The following is a 7,839-nucleotide window of genomic DNA, read 5'->3' on the forward strand; positions in this document are numbered from 1 at the left end:
AAGCTGAATATGAGCCAGCAGTGTGCCCTTGCTGCCAAGAAAGCTAATGGCATCCTGGGCTGCATTGGTAGGTGTGTTGCCAGCAGGCCCAGAGAAGTGGTTATTCCCCTCTATTCAATACTGGTGAGGCAGCAAATGCACCTTGCACGTGCTCACTGTGGGTCATTTTGGGACTCTGGGTATGTGTAGACATGAACAGGGCAGCTCTGGCTCTCTCTGGTGCCCACTCTTGCCAGCATTGGTGATGCGTAGGGGGTGCACATGGGTGCATGTGAGATTGGTGGTGCACCTCCTAAGATTGGCTGCAATCGCCGCTCACCCCTCCGACACCTCTGGTGGCATCTGGATGGTTGCCGATCGCCACTGGCTGCTGCCGATGCTGCCGGCAGCATCTGCCGGTCGGCGCTTACCATCCCCCACTTGCCACCGACACCTCCACAGCCGCTTGCACGAGCTCCCTGCTTACTGCCGCCATGCCCCTACCGCTGACACCACCGCCGTGGTGGTCGCCGTGCCCCCCCAGCCTAAATATGACATTCTTGCCAGGTCCCAGATATGTTACAAGGGACGGTGACAGCATTGTGTTGGCTTCTAGTGGCAAAAATCCTCACGCCGCTCCTGACTACGTTCCAATGATTTGCTTCTGTTGCAAGTGAACCAGTGACACCAGCCTGAGATTTCTAAACCTGCCCAAAGGAGCTTAAAACTCGGTGGAAGTTGGGCACCCAGTTCCCAGCCTTGGCTACCCGTTCCTGGTCTACATCTGGCACAATCATCATCAACCTCAGCGACAGAACGTAGACCTTGGCATGTGCTCAGCCTCCACAACTTCATTGCCATTTCTCTTTTCTTTGCCGTTCTTGCATGGCAGGCATCAAAGGGGTATCCAAGCAACTCGGCTCTTTGAAAGGTTTGTCTTGATTCCAAGACATGGGACGAGTTGTTGTTAGTGAGTTGGAGAAAGAAGCAGGACCTTGTATAGAGCTGGCACATGCTCAACTTCTAGGTGCATTTCACTGTGTCCTGGCTGCCAGGGTGGTGTTATTCTGCAGCTTCTGCTTTTATTTAAAAGAGCAGCTTTTGAGGTGAGAGAATAACAACTTTTCTCAGCAGGCGAAGAATGCCATTTTTCATGACTGCTCCGTGGCTGGTTTTGAAAAGCTTCCCAAGCTGTTCTGTCTAAATGAGAAGTGCCTTCAATGCTGGGTCCAGATACTTGAGGCCTGGAAAGAGAGCAAACTTTGCTCACAGACCAGGTGCTGACAATTAGTACAATGAGACTAAGAAATAAAAGCCTTTGTTTGAAGCTGAAGAAAGGGGGGAAAAAAGCAGCCATTGAATCCACTCTCCAGAGCTGGATAAGGGGCTGGCTTTTATTTAGTCCGATGCCTTGAATGGCCTGTTTTCTTTCACTGCATCTGATCCATGGGCTGAATTGCTGTGATTTTGCTGATTCTGACCATGCAGGTATGAGATGTATGAAGGCTCCTTCTTGACTCAACCTGGCTTTGGCCATTTCCCAGCTGTGGTTTAGAAAAACCCACAAAATCCATGGGACAGGGTGGTGGGGGGGGGTGTTATACCAAGTTGTTACGGGGATTGAGTCCAGGTGTGAAGACCCTGATTATTTCAGGCCCACCTGGATGCAGTTTTGCTCCACGTAGTGGGAACAAGCCGTTTCTTCTAAGAATCTGGTAGAGGTCTACAAAATAAAGTGCATGTTAGGACCACTGGGATTCAATCCCAGAATAGCGGGATCAGCACAGAGAGGCAAAGTCTTTTGCACCACCAGGTAGCTGCTCAGATGTTAGTCCCATCCTAGACTTTTCCTCCTATGAGGATGCTAATGTGGTGTCAGGTGTCCAGGAGAAACCTATGGGACCACAAGCTGGGGAGGCTATAAAATCCCTCCTACCTCCTATGGGACTTGCTTTAGCAGTAACGCTCTTGTGTGTGCGTCTGTGACCCCTGCTTGCATAGATTTCATAGACGTTAGGGCTAGAAGGGACCTCGGAAGATCATTGAGTCCAGCCCCCGCCCAAAGGGCAGGAAGTCAGCTGGGGTCAAAGGTTCCCAGCAAGATAAGCATGCAAATGTTTCTTTGCTCCTGCCTGATCCCAGCCTTGCCCCTGCTGTATGTGGCCCTCTTGGCTTGGATCTACCATCTGCCTTGACTACGATACTACCTCAGTTCTCCACCTGGTGACCTGGATGGCAACAGATATTTGGCGCGACCTCATTCTGCCTAAGGTAACTTGTTAAGTGACTGCCCACGGCCCCTTGATCCTGACAGTGCAACGTCTGGATGTGGACGGGGTGCAGTCTCTGTGACCTTTGAACGATTGTGATGTACGCGGGTTGAAACCTCCAAGTCGACTGCATTAGCTGACTCTTAAGTCAGATACTGAACCAGATGACCAACTTTTTGATTGCTTTTTAAAATTTTAAAATCTTGCTGAATAGTAAGAGGGCTGTTCAATGCTCCAAGCAGATCCTGGAAGTTAATGAGTGCTACATTTGCTCCAATTTTGATGGACACGCTGCTGGAAAGGCCGGTCAGTGGCCATAACTATGAAGGATATAGGGCTAAGGAATCAATCACTGGCACTTTTCTCCGAGTTCACGTTGTAGTGATGTCTCTAGCACAGTACAAGGCACTATTGTGCTGCTGTTTCCTGGAAGAGAAGGAAAATCAAACATTTACTTTCCTGCAGTCATAACAAGGCCTGTGTCATACCATAAAAGAGTTAGGGGTAGAGTCCTGGGCTAAATTACATCCTGTCCTGGGCTAAATTACATCCTGCTAATGAAGTTCCTCTTGCCCTGGCTCATAGATGGTTCCACTTAAGAAGCACAATTTTAAAAAAATAGCAGCTATTCTAGAGATGATGCTCCTATAAATATTTGGAAACAAAGGAGGAAGAGTCAGATGCACAAATACACAATGGAAAACAACTGCTGAGATTGCAGTACTGCAAAAGGGACCTGGGGATGATAAGCTGTAAACTGGATATAATTTAGTAGTGTAGTACTCTCTTTTTTTTCAGGTAATAGCATACTGGGACGTATTAAGAGGAGTGTCACGTGCAAGTCGTGGCTTCTTCCATCAGCCCTTCACGAAAAATATGGGCAAAGTGGAAAGAGGTAGGGCTAGCACCAAAAATGATTCGAGGTCCAGAAATCAAGAAAAAGTTAGAAAGAAATGGAGTGTTTAGTCTGGAGAAGAGAAAGCAGAGAAGATAAGTCTTCAAATACAAAAGGGGTTACTATAAGGAGGATGGTGATCAATTGGTTGTTTTGTGGCCATGGGGCACAGGACCAGAAGCAATGGGCTTCATTTGCAACAAGGGAGAGTGAGGTTGGGTATTTGAGCCAGCACTGGACCAGATTACCTAGAGAGGTGATCTTTGGTATGGGTTTTTGGGGGGTTTTTTTAGACAAATATTTATCTGTGGTGATTTAGACAGAGAAGTTCCTGCTTTGAACAGGGGCTGAACTAACTGACCTCCCTTCCAGCCTGATTCTTCTGTGATTCCAAGTGTAGGGAAAAGATATAAGAGACATGTATTGGGTAAGGCAAATATGAATGTATGAATCATTAATAGGGCCGCTCCCAGTGTAAACAACCGAAACTCTTTTCCTCCAAATATTTTTAACAAAAAATGGCGATGTGCTTCAAAATAATTTTTTGTCTTAAATTTCTTAGTTGAAAAACCAGGGAACTTTGATTAGAACGAAAATGTCAAGGGACTTTGGCCGGGGGGGGGGGGGACAAAGTTTTAACCACCCGTTTTGTGACCTGCAAGTAAATGGTTTTAATTCTCTCGCAATGGGCAGTGGTACATCTAAATATTAGTCAGCTTAGCAGACAAGTATTTTTATAGCTCTTGCTGAAGGGAAGAGATCCTTGGGTATGGCATATGCAGGTTGGTTACAGTGTTGGGGAGTTTTTGTGTTGATTTTTAGAAATGATGTCAGCCGGTTTGCGCTCAGCACACATGCAGCATATCACGGAGAATGTGCCGACTCAACTGGAAACTTTACTATCGTCCTTACGTTTTGCATGGGCTCATAGCATGTATTTGCAGAGGGGCCCATTTGGTCATCTAGTCTGACCTCCTGTATATGACAGGCCACTAAATTTCACCCAGTTACCCAGTATTAAGCTGGAAAGTTGCATTGGTCTTAGATGTAACTCGCTTCTGGCTAAACCACATACTCTGGAAAGGCATTCAGTCTCGACCTGAAGACAACAAGAAATGGGGACTCCACCACTTTCCTTGATGGTATGTTTCAATGATAAGGTAATTACCCTCGTACTTAAACGTCTGCCCGATTTCTAATTTGAACGTGTCTGCTTGCAGCTTCCAGCGGATGGCTCTTTTTATACTTGTCACAGCAGGCCTGACCCAGAGGGCTGGGGTTGGGGTTCAGGATCTAGTCCAAGAGTTGAAGGAGTCATAGGCCAAGATTCAACAATACTAGGAGTCTAGGAGCCAAAGGAGTCACAAGCCAGATGAGGTGCACAAAAAGGGGCTTCAGGGAACAGGGGATGAAGTACAGCTAGTGCTGTACACAGAAATAAAATCACACACTTACTCTGGCTGGCTACATCCTTGTGTACACACCCAAGGATCACATTGAGCCCATTTCCCAGAGTATGCAGCTGCCAACTACAACCCCTAAAGCCTTCCCAGGGCCGCTGTTATCCAGTCCCCAGGTCCGTTGGTTTGGGGACCACTTTCCTTGCTCCTGGATGCATAACCAGGCAGTAAACTAGACTCAAATGTGCTGTGTTCAAATGGGCTCAGCTCTACCAAGCAATCCTGACCTCTCTTTAGCTGTCCACCTTATTATTTGTCACTCTGCCAGTGTCTTTGCTGTCCACCAATTTTACAAGCAATATTTAAAGTTTACTTCCAGACCACGAATGCAAATGTCACATAGTGTCGGGACTCCTGCTGATTCCTGAAGCACCCTATAAGGAAGACCTCTTTGGACCACCGTCCCCCTTTACCTCCTAAATTGTGGAGATCTCTCACTCAGCCAGCTCTTTATCCATTTGGTATGTTGTGTGTTGATACGGTACTGCCCTGATTTAAAAAAAAAATCACTATGTCATACTGTACACAGTCAGATCTCATTCTATTGTCCTACTCTCTTATGCCGTTTTATCATTGTCATCCAAACTTGTAGGGCAACAGGGGCCAATTTCAACAAGTGAAATCAGATATTTCAACAAGTGAAATCAGATCGGTTTGAAATACTCTGTTGATTGGGATTCATTACATTCTTATCCTTTAATGAACAGCTAATTGAATCCTGCACCATCTTCTCCAGTATTTTGCTTGGGGTTGCTATCAGGCCAACCAACCTACCGTCACCTGGATTATTCACTCACCCTTTTGAATACTGGCCCAGTGCTACGGTTCTTCTCGTCTTCTGGTATTTCCTGATATTCCAAGATTTATTAAAACTGAAAATTAGTTAGCCAGAGACCTTCTCAGCTAGCTTGCTGGGGACTAGTAGGTACAAATTGTCCAGGCCTGCTAATGCAAAAATATTTATCTTTAGTTGATGTTGTTTAACATCCTCCTTGGTTACTAATGGACTGGAAACTACTTCATCATGCGCATGTGATGCAAACACAACATCCTGCTCCTTTCCAAATACAGAACAGACATATTTATTGAACATCACAGACTTTCCTGGCTCATTAACAGCGTTCCCATCCGCATCAACTGATGGGCTCTTACTATTGTTAGGATTTCTTTTGTTTCTGACATACTTCAACTTTTTCTTGTCCCTAGCATTGCCAGTCCTGGAGCTTTTCTTGACATCTAGCTTCCCTTATCAATTTTCCATGCTTAAAAATGTAGAATTCATATGGATTACTTTTCATTTTTCCCCCCCCATGGATTGATTAATTTAATTTATTTTAAATACAGATATCAGAACTGGGGTGGGATTTTAGCTGTATCTCTCCTCTTTTGGCTTCTAGGCCATCTATTGGCTCTTACAGAGTTCCTTATTTTCGTTCATGTTCTTTGTCTAATCTCTTAATTTAAAGGAAAAGTAATTCAGGCAGAAAATATGAACCCGTGATGGTCACCACCTTGGTTGATGGTGGTATTTAAACCATTGTCCTTCAGAGTTGAAAAGCTTAAGCTACTGCAGCTGGAGCTAAATAGATTTTTTTCTGCATAGGGACGTGACAACTCTTATCTTTGGTGTCGATGATGCGGAGAGGGCCCTGTAATGCACACATACCTGCACATACCTTCAGGGGCCTTATCCAATGGCTGTCCAGGTCCATGGGAAAGTGTATATGGGTGTAAAGACATAAAAGTGATAGACCATGTTTAAGGCAATCAGGACTCATAGTAAAGATGATGTCTTTTATTAGACCAACACGATTTTTGCAAAAAAAAGTCTTTAATTGCAAGCTTTCGGGCACAAACGCCCTTCATCAGGCATTGGAGAAAAGATTGTGAAAGTTCTCCTAGGGTCTAATAAAAGATATCATCTCTACTACGAGTCCTGATTGCCTTTTCCTCTAGACCAATACGGCTACAACCTGGATATATGGACCATGTTCAACACTTCACCTAGTTTTTTTCTGGCAAAACCAGCTAAAAGTTGTCCTGTGGTTTCCTATCTAGTCTAACCTATGCTGAACATGTTGGTCCCTAAGAGCTTAAGTGAACAACGCTATTATTTTCCATTCTTTTATCATTCCTGCCTCATGTTAAAGCACACCTGAGCAATGTTTTAGGTCAGAGGGATGAATCAGTGCCATGTTTTAAAGAAATTCATTATATTGTAGAGAAGTGAGATTCAGGAGTGGACCGAATGCTGTGAAGATAAGCACTGGGGTATGATGGGGAGCTATGAAGCCTGACTTGGATCATTATATTGTAACATTATAGATAGGGTGGAAAAAATGGCTATTTCTGGTGATGCAGTATAGTTACCTGCAGTATGATCCCTCCAGTTCAGGTTGGACTTCCTGCATGGAGATAAATGTGTTTTCTGGCCTTCAATACCGCAGGTATGATGGGGAGCTATGAAGCCTGACTTCGATCCTTATATTGTAACATTATAGATAGGAAAGAAAAAAATGGTTATTTCTGATGATGCCCTATTGTTACCTGCAGTATGAACCCTCCAGTTCAGGCTGGACTTCTTGCATAGAGATTAAGGTGTTTTCTGGCCTTCAGGAATGCAGCTGGAGGGAGGTTATAAAAGCCCATGGACCAGGATGGAGCATGAGGCAGGGCAGTTCTGAAACTGTGGATAAACCTTCCCAGGGTTCAGGTGAAGGGGAAGATCTCTTCGGTGGCTTGGCTTGGCCCCCTACCCAGGTTTGTAGAGAGGAAGGATAAAAATGAATTGTGCTAACAATGGCTGTATGGGCTCACCCTGGCAAATTGGGTTTGATATTGGGAAGGAATTCGCGCACCTCCGTGAGCAAGAAAAGCAAGGTGAGAGGATGCTGTAATGCATGCCCTCTTATTGCTTCCTTGAATCTTTTTGTTTCTAGGTTAAAACCCAGGGAAAGCAGGCGAGGAGTCGTTTGCCCTGTAGTAGGTGATAAAGGTCTAGGAAATCAAGTGACTCTATTGGGATGATTATCATGTGGGTCTCTCTCTTCTTGCTGACAGCGTGATGCAGCAAACAATGTGGTCTTACACGGGCTCCGTCAAGCATGTCCCGTGGCGCTGGTCTGAGGTGGTACACCTTCGCCTGCCGGCCTGCACAGACAGCTGCTTTCTCCGAGATTCATAGATTCATAGATTCATAGATTAAGGGTCGGAAGGGACCTAGTAGATCTTCTAG

Source organism: Gavialis gangeticus, unplaced genomic scaffold (assembly GCF_001723915.1).
Source record: "Gavialis gangeticus isolate Ggan-Ray unplaced genomic scaffold, GavGan_comp1, whole genome shotgun sequence".
NCBI classification, from domain to species: domain Eukaryota; kingdom Metazoa; phylum Chordata; order Crocodylia; family Gavialidae; genus Gavialis; species Gavialis gangeticus.